Raw genomic sequence first — 9,032 nt, 5'->3', positions numbered from 1 at the left:
GGAGGAAGAGGAGGCTTTCTGCTCCCATAAAGATTTACAGCCTTGGAAACCCTATACAGGGTCGATATGAGTCAGAACTGACTCCATGGCACATAACAACAACAACAACATACAGTCACTGTTTGTGATGTTGTATGAAAAGGTATTTGAAATGAGTAAGTCATTTACCTTTCAAATTTCTATCATGCTATCTCTAGCATCATTTCTAACCCTGAGGTCATATTTTCCAACTGCCAATCCTTCCTCTTGGTTTCCAACTTTCACATTCTGTCAGTAGTCTGCTAGATCAATACATCTTGATTGCACATTTGTTCAATTTTAGGCTAAAGAAGTTGGTACAATTCTTCAGTTTAGTGATGGGTGTATGAAGTTGAATAATAGTGGTATTACCTGATCTTCCTTCTAGGCATGTTGATATTGTCTTATTAATGACAATGTGCTTCAAGATAGATCATGAAATGTTTTTTTTAGAAAGTTGAATTTGACTCAACTCCTTTTCAATTTGTCATTCCTGGTACAGTAAAACTTATATTCATTTGATTCAAAATGATCAATAACAGTCCATATCAACTAACTAATGCCTAGGATATTGATCTTCTGTATTCCATCTCATTTTTGGTGACTTCCAATTGTCCTAGATTCATTTTGTACAATCCAAGAATGTCTGCAGCTGTTTTGTTTTTTGTTGTTGTTTTTTCTCCTTTTGAGTTGTGCCACACCAGTCAACGCAGGTCCTGAAAGCTTTGTTTCATCTACTTCATTGAAGTCAACTCTGTTTGTGGGGGCAGTTCTTCCTCAGTCATAAGTTGAGTGCTTACCAACCTGAGTGTCTCATCTTCTGGCATTATATCAAACAGTGTTCTGCAGCTATTCATAAGTTTTTTAGTGACTAACCATTCCGCCTCTGCTCCTTCCTAGTCTGTCTTAGTCTAGAAGCTCAGTTCAAACTTGTTCACAATGGGTGATCCTGCTGATATTAAAATAGTGATGGCATAGCTTTCAGTAGTGTAGCAACACACAGGCCACCATAGTAGGACAAACTGACACATCTTTGGTGGAGTTTACTTACAGCAAGAATATATTGACCTACAGTTTAAAAACTCATCAGTGTGATTTTTTTATTTCATATAAGTGATAAACGTTCAGTTCTAATTTTCAGATAAAGCATTAAATGAAATACAGGTGTTCAGCAGTTAAAATTCAACTAAGTGATTTATTGGAAAGATTATATAATATGAAAATTCTAATTTTAATTTGCATAAATTAATGCTACTTGAGCATATTTACCTATAGCAAGACAGAACTCATATAATAATTTATATCTGATGCTAATATGTAAGCATTTGAGCTATTTTTTTGCTGAAAATCTATCCACTTAATAACTTAAAATTAATTTGCATCTCTTTTAAGCTTTTTAGTTAAACATATTATTAAATATTCTTAAAAGGTCATATATTATCTAAATATTTTAAACATTTAAAAAATGTCTCTAAGCTTACTGAATTTAATTTGGAACAGTTAATTTTATAATTAAATAATGATTTAAATTATATTTTAATTTTTTAAATTAAAATATTGAACAAAGACCATCTATGTCAAATTTATCTATGATAAAGACATTAATTCATAAATGTCATTGAAGATTAAAAATGAGATAGTAAGAGATCATGTGGGTAATTAAAATAAAATATTTTACAAAGAAGTAGACATTTTCAAAATTAAAATCATTACTGCTTTTCCAACACTGTAATCTGCAGTGCCTTCTGAACACCAGTTCTACAGAGACTCAGATGAAAAAGACAAACTCGGTTTTCTAAAGGGACTCAGTCCAGTTATAGAGACAGAGCTGTACATCGTTGTTGTTTTTATGTGCCACTGAGCTGATTCTGACTCATAGCAACCCTGTATAGGGTTTCTCAGTAGCAGCTGGTGGATTTGAACTATTGAACTTGTGCTTCTCAGTTCAGTGCTGATTGATCTTATAGCACCACATTAGAAATCTAATATGAAGCAACTGTAACACCAGACATCTGAGGTATATAGAGTATTCTGGAGCAAAGAACACCTTTCACATGACTGGTGAAAAGATGTCTATTCTTGCATGATTTATACTCTTCTTGATTTAAACTAAGATGCTTTGATACAGTGGTTATGTGTGCTGCTGTAAATTTCTGAGACTGTAAATTTTTATGGGAACAGAAGGTCTCATCTTTCTTCCATGGAGTGGCTGGTATATTCGAACTGCTGACTCTGGGATTAGGAGCCCACCTCATAACCCACTACACTATGATGTTATTATCTTATTACAAAAAGAACTAATTGAACATTGTAGTGTGAACAGATTAGTTTAGAATATGGAAAGATATGTTAAGTCTTGCAATTATAAAAAAAAAATGCATAATAAATACCAAGGGAACTTGCTTAATAAATAAAAAGACAAAACATTGGATTTCTTCTATGTGGAAAGCCATTGATAATTTTTTCTTTCATTTTGATTTGACATTTTGGAACCTATGTTAGTATCCTGTCATCTACCAAATGGTATTTTAATTAAGTTTTTAGACCAGTAAAGTATCTTTTAGAGAAATTACAAAAATTAATGCATTTAAATTCTGTGAAAAAATATGAAAATTAGGGTAAATTAAACAAAATTTACATAGAAGAAACAGATGTTAGGAATGCTAGTAGTAAGAAGAGTATTTGAGTAAAATAATTTCTGAAATTGAGAACTAAATTTGGTTATAAGCTTTCTTAGTAAAAATGCAATAATTATTGTACTTTTAGAATAATTTTTATTTTGGTGTAATTTCAAACTTATATGAAATTGTAAAAACACTAAAAAGATTCCCTTTGATCTAGATTTATCAATTGTTTACATTTTACTTATTTTCTTTACGGGCTTGTTGTTTTTAAGTGCCATCGAGTTGGTTCCAACTCATAGAGACCATGTATAGGATTTCTTCTGAGGTTTAAATCTTTAAGGGTGCAGAATATCTCATCTTTCTCTGACAGAACAGGTTATGGGCTTGAACTACTGACTTTGTGGTTTGTAGTCCAGTGCTTATTGTATGAAGCATATTTATATAATTACATTTTTATGTATAAAAAATGCAAGTACTTTTTTTGTGTGTGTGCGATGCATTTGAAAATTTGGAGATACTATGATCCCTTGCCCCTCAAAAATTATTGTGTATTTTCTAAGAGCAAGAATATTCTCTTACTGAATCACAATATGATCAAAGTCAAGAAATTTTACATTGATGCAATGCTACTAGCTATTTCTGTATTGCTGTTCTGACTCATAGACACCCTGACTAGGGTTTCCAAGGAGCAGCTGGTGGATTTGAACTGCCAACCTTGTGGTTAGCAGTCCAGTGCTTATCCTACAGTGTCATACTCTAAATTCAAATACCATCCGTTATCAAAGCAACATTCTTTATAGCAACTTTTCTTTCTCATCTAGGATCCAATTCAGGATCACACATTATACTCAGTTGTTATGTCTTATCAGACAATTATAATTGGTATATTTTGTCAGCCTTCTTTATGATTCTCGATCCTGATATTTATGAAGCTGATAGAAGAATTATATTGTGTAATATCCCTTGATTTTATTTGTCTTATATCCCCATTATTAGATGAGATTGTGCATTTTGGACGAGAATCCCATACACATAAATTTGTGTTCTTCCTAGTCCAACTTATCAGGAGGCACACGGTGCTATTTGGTCACAAAACTGGTGATAGTAACTTTGATCACATTGTTGAGGTTAGTGTCCACCAGACTTGCATACAATAAAAGGACTATTTTTCTTTTGTAGATAATTATCATTTGAAGGAAGATATTTGCTGTGAAATTTTCCTTTGTGTAATTAGTTGTGAGGAGATATTTTGACATGATATAAATACCCTGATTTTCATCAAACTTTCATCCACTGTTAGTTTCTATTAAGGATTTGCTAATTTCCTCATTCCTTCTGTACATGGTACTGTGGGATAATGCAATGGACTGCAAAGTCTGCTTGAACCAAAAGTTTGGCAGTTCAATTACAAGAACCGCACCTAAGACATCCTATGCAGGGTTGCTGTTAGTCAGCACTGACTTGACAGCACTTAAAAACAACAAAATAAGGAAGGGAGTGCAGTGGTTCCACAGGATAAGCACTGGACTATAAGCCATAAGGTTGGCAGTTTGAGCCTACCAGCCACTCTGGAAGAAGGCTAAGACTTTTTGTTCCCACAAAAAGATTTAAAACTTCAGAAAAAATATACAGTGTTGCTGAGTTAAAACTGACTCCATCGCACTTAACAACAACAATATAAGGAGGAAAATTTTCTCCCCGTGTATTTACTTTCTTATATCAGTATCACATGTCTTTTTGCAAACAGCATACATGCTCTACATTTTTTTGCCAACCATGTTCTTTCCTTTCCCAGAATCTTCTGAGGTGGGAAATTTCCACTAGAAAGGCAAGCAGACCAGCCTGAAGCAGCTAGAAGAACAGAAGATACTGCTTGAAAGAAAGACCAACAGGAAAAATGCAAAACAATAATGGCAGTCCAACTGATTACTGCAAGAACTAGTGAGTTGCTCACCCAGGAGACATCAAGGCAAGCGAACGGGTTCACTCACAGTAAACCCTCTTCCAACACTGAGACTCAATGGGAATACATGAGCAGACACGTGCTCTGACTGGTGACCACGTTGGTCACTGATAAGGGGAAGTGAGGGAAAAACAGCAATGAATCTGTGAGCTAAGTTCAACCATGTTTAATAGACTCTTGTGAACCTGGGTAGAGACCTGGTTGGCCAGCAGTTTGGCAAGACCTTGGGGACTCCTGAGCCCAGAGTCAGTAACATAGCCACAGAGAACTAGAGTGGAGAATGAAGCCTCCAATCTTTACAGTGAGGATCATTCCCACCCCCTCAATACACAGGATAGACAGGGATGGGCAATTTGGACATTGGCTACCCAAAATGGGGGGGAGGGAGGGGCTAAAAGGCAAGAAGTGACTGGTTTACAAGCTTTCAAGAGGGAGCCTAGATCCAGAGGGTGCTGAGGAAGGTAGAATCTCCACTGAGTAGTATCCAATCTGTCTGGGTGGGGCTGATGAAAGGAAATGGTGATAGGTCTCTTGTGGTACAATAGTGAATAATTTTTATCAGGACTGATTGTGAGGGTTGGAAATGTAAAGGTAGACATTTTGTAACAAAAGGAGGGGAGTGACTGACTTTGCAGTCCAGGAGCGGAGGAGGGCCCTGGGACCATCAAGGGAAAAGAACGTAGTGTGGGACCCTACCCAGAGAAGCAGTGATGCCAGAGATGGAGGCAGAGATGATGACGTGAAGAGATGGAGCGGCTGGGGACTTGAGACACAGAGAATGAGAGGGGCTGTGTGCCACCCTTTGGTTGGTTGACGATGCATGGAGGGGATTGTAACCATGGCAAGTAACAATATATGATAGGATGAATGTAAAGCTAATGTTCTCCCATTTAAACTATCAAATAATTCACAATAGAACTTTTTTTTTTTTAATCTAATAAACTGTAGAGAATAGGACAGGAGGCAGGGACAAGCACTGATATCCTGATATTCAAAAACACTTTATTTTAGATAGCATTCATTAATGTGGCAAATTTGATATTCATTTATATGCAAAATAGTTGACTTTATGAATAAAATCCAATTAAGATTTATATAATTAATTAGCTTTTATAACAAGTACCTATAAAGTGTAGATGTGATATTAGGTCTAACTCTTCAATAATCAAAATCAATTAAATGTATTTTTAAGGGTTGATACAAGTTGGGTTTAAGATAAAAAGCGTACAATTAATGGAAGAATTCCTATACTCTCGTATCATGGTTGGTAAGAATAAAAGAAGGTCTGAAATTCAGTTCTAGTTCTTTCAGAAATTACATACATAACATGGATTACTAAAAAAGATTGTATACAGGGTCACTACGAATCAGAAGTGTCTCAATGGCACTTAACAACAACAACAACATTGTAAAGCTGCCCTGGCATAGTGGGTTACAAGTTGGGCTACTAAATGTAAGGTCAGCAATTCAAATCCAGAAGCTGCTCTGACGGAGAAAAATGAGGGAAAAAAATACTTGGGGCCTGGATTTACATACATATTTATAGCCTCAGGAACCCTATACAGGGTTGCTGTGAGTTGGGAGTGACTCCAAGGCACACAACCACCACCACCATTGTAGCATTATATATGGTACCATCCCTGTGCACAGTCATCACATAACTCAAAATGGCAACATATTTCACTGATCATAGTGATTGACTTAGCCAGTGATTAAATTGAAGTTGCCAGGAAATATTTTTTTAAAAGTTGTCAGAGTCCTGGTGTGGCACTATAGGATAAGAACTGTACTGTTAATTACAAGGTTGACAATTCAAACCTACCAGCTGCTCCTCAGAAATCCGATACAGGGCCTGGTGTGGCCTTGTGGGTTAATCCTCTGGACTGTACAGTCGGTTTGAACTGCAAGGTCAGGGGTTCAAGCTCACCAGCCACTTCTCAGAAACCCTATAGAGGGTTACTGTGAGTCAAAATCAATTCAACAGTTAACAACAACATGAGTTTGGGCTGACTCAATGCCATTTAACAACAAAAGCAAGGGAATATTTAATTTTTGAGAAGAGATTTTCTGTGTACTGTAGAAGCAATATCTAAAGTACTTATATCTGTATCTTATTCCCAGTGACTTGTAACTTTGGAAGGATTTCCTGGACTGCACAGCACATAAAGAGGAATGAAGGTGACATACTAGAAACTTGCCGCGAGTTTCAAAGATTTTTTTAAAAAGATGTAATGGCATTTTTTTAATGACACTGCTGAGTTATTCCCCTACTAAGGGGAAGTTATAACAAAGTTACACAGATTTTAATAGATTGGAATACATTGCATTAGATAGCCAATAAAAATTCTATGATTTTTTTTTTTTTTTTTGAGGGGGGCAAATTATCTTACCAGGTATTTTCGTTACATTTATATCTTGTGCTTAAATAATTATTTGAATATTTTTTTCTAAATAGTGTATTTTTGCAACACCTAGATATCTGATCAGTATAATAGTGTAATTCTTTAGCTATTTATTCATTCATTCTAATGACTCATTTGCTTTTGTTTTGTCTACATCTTGTTAGACATTGGGCTGCTCACCAAAAAGTAAGTTGTTCAAACTCACCAGACACTCCCTGAGACAAAGCTGAGCTTGTCTGCTCCTGTAAAAATTTACAGAAAATCTAAGGGGCGGCTCTCCTCTGTTCTATAAGGTCTCTATGCGTCAGGATGGGCTATATATAGCAGTGGGTTAGTACACATCTCAGGTACTGAATGGAGTCTTATGTAACAAACTCACATTTTCTACACTTTACCAGGGTTTGACAAACTATGGTCCTGGTATTTTCAATAGCTTCATTTGCATGGGGAAGTTGGACAATAGGTAAGGAAAACCATAGAAGAACTGATGCATTTGAGTTATGTTGTCCATAGCTTTTTATGACCCACACAGTTGAAAGCCTTTGCAAAGTCAATAAAGCACAAGTAAACATCTTTCTGGTATTCTCTGTTTTCAGTCACATTCCATTTCATGTCAGCAGTGTTATCCCTCATTCCACATCTTCATCTGAATTTAGCTTGAACCTCTGGCAGTTCCATGTCAATGTGCTGCTGCAGCTGTTTTTGAATTATCTTTAGCAAAATTTTACTTGCATGCAAGATTAATGATTTGTTTAATGATTTCCACATTCCATTTGAAATGGGCACAGATATGGACTTCTTCCAATCAGTTGGCCAGGTAACACTTACATTGCTTGGCATAGATGAGTGAGCACCTCCAGTGATGCATCAATTTCAATTTGTATTCTATCAATTTCAGGAGCCAATGCCTTCATGTTCTTTGCCAATGCTTTCATGCACCTTGGACTTCTTCCTTCAGTACCATTGGCTCTTGATCATATGCTACCTGTTGAAATGGTTGAACATTAACCATATATTTTTGGTACAAAGACACTATATGTATTTCTTTCTTTTTTTTTTTTTTTTTTGACAGGCAAACAAAGGCTTGTTTTATTGAATGACTGACTGATCTATGTAATTGTCCAGGCCACTATATGCAGACAAGAGCGAGGCAGCTTTATTTCTTGGTCTCTTCCTCCTTGGACAGAGTCTTGATGATCTCTTCTGTCTTCGCCAGGAGCCGTTTCTCACGGCGCTTGCGTGCTTCCTCGGTTTTAGACCCATGGGCCTCAGCCAGGAGCTTCTTGCGGGCCTTGTCTGCCTTCAGCTTGTGGATGTGTTCCATGAGAATCCGCTTGTACTTAAACACGTTTCGGGTATAGGCTGTGATACATGTGGCAGTCAATCTTCTTAGATTCGCGGTATCTTCTGAGCAGCAGGCGCAGAATTCTCATCCTCCTCATCCAGGTCACCTTCTCGGGCGTTCTGCACTGGCAGTACCTTTCCGCTTACCTATGCCCATATGCCTGCCCTTCTGGCGGGCTAAGGTATTTTTTCGGCATTGAGCCCGAGAATGCACAGTAACAGGTTTGTGGATGATAAGGCCATCTTTGATCAGTTTCCGGATTTGCTGACGGGAGTTGGCATTGGCGATTTCATTGGTCCCATTGGGGTCCAACCAGACCTTCTTCTTGCCACAGCGCAGAACACTGGAGTCAAGCCTTTTTTGAAGCCTGAGCATACTGTATCCCTGTCAGTCAGAATTGATTGTAGAAAGAGACTTTTGTTTGTTTAGACTACCTTTTTTCCTGGCCCTTAGCTACAGAGCATATATAGGATTTTTGATTTTTTTGTCTACTCTGACTGGCATATCCAGGTTTCTGGTTCCTTCAGCTCCAAATATAGCATATATGAGACAAAAAGAAAATTCAGAGAACTCATCAGTCCTTGGATCCTAAGATCTCTAGCTGCTTTCTTTATTCATCTTTTAGATCTTCTTTTGTTTGTTTAATATAATGCCCATGATATTTAATTATATTTAGCCAG

The 9,032-nt window shown here is 36.7% G+C and overlaps 1 pseudogene; it reads right to left on the bottom strand.

Annotated features, from left to right (window-relative positions):
* Positions 1-8,163: 8,163 nt before the first annotated feature.
* Positions 8,164-8,727, bottom strand: LOC102815670 (annotated as a pseudogene).
* Positions 8,728-9,032: the final 305 nt, after the last annotated feature.

This window comes from Chrysochloris asiatica, unplaced genomic scaffold, assembly GCF_000296735.1.
Source record: "Chrysochloris asiatica unplaced genomic scaffold, ChrAsi1.0 scaffold00032, whole genome shotgun sequence".
Classification (NCBI taxonomy): Eukaryota; Metazoa; Chordata; class Mammalia; order Afrosoricida; family Chrysochloridae; genus Chrysochloris; species Chrysochloris asiatica.
Note: the sequence above shows the minus strand (reverse complement) of the source record. Positions and strands in the feature narration are given on the sequence as shown.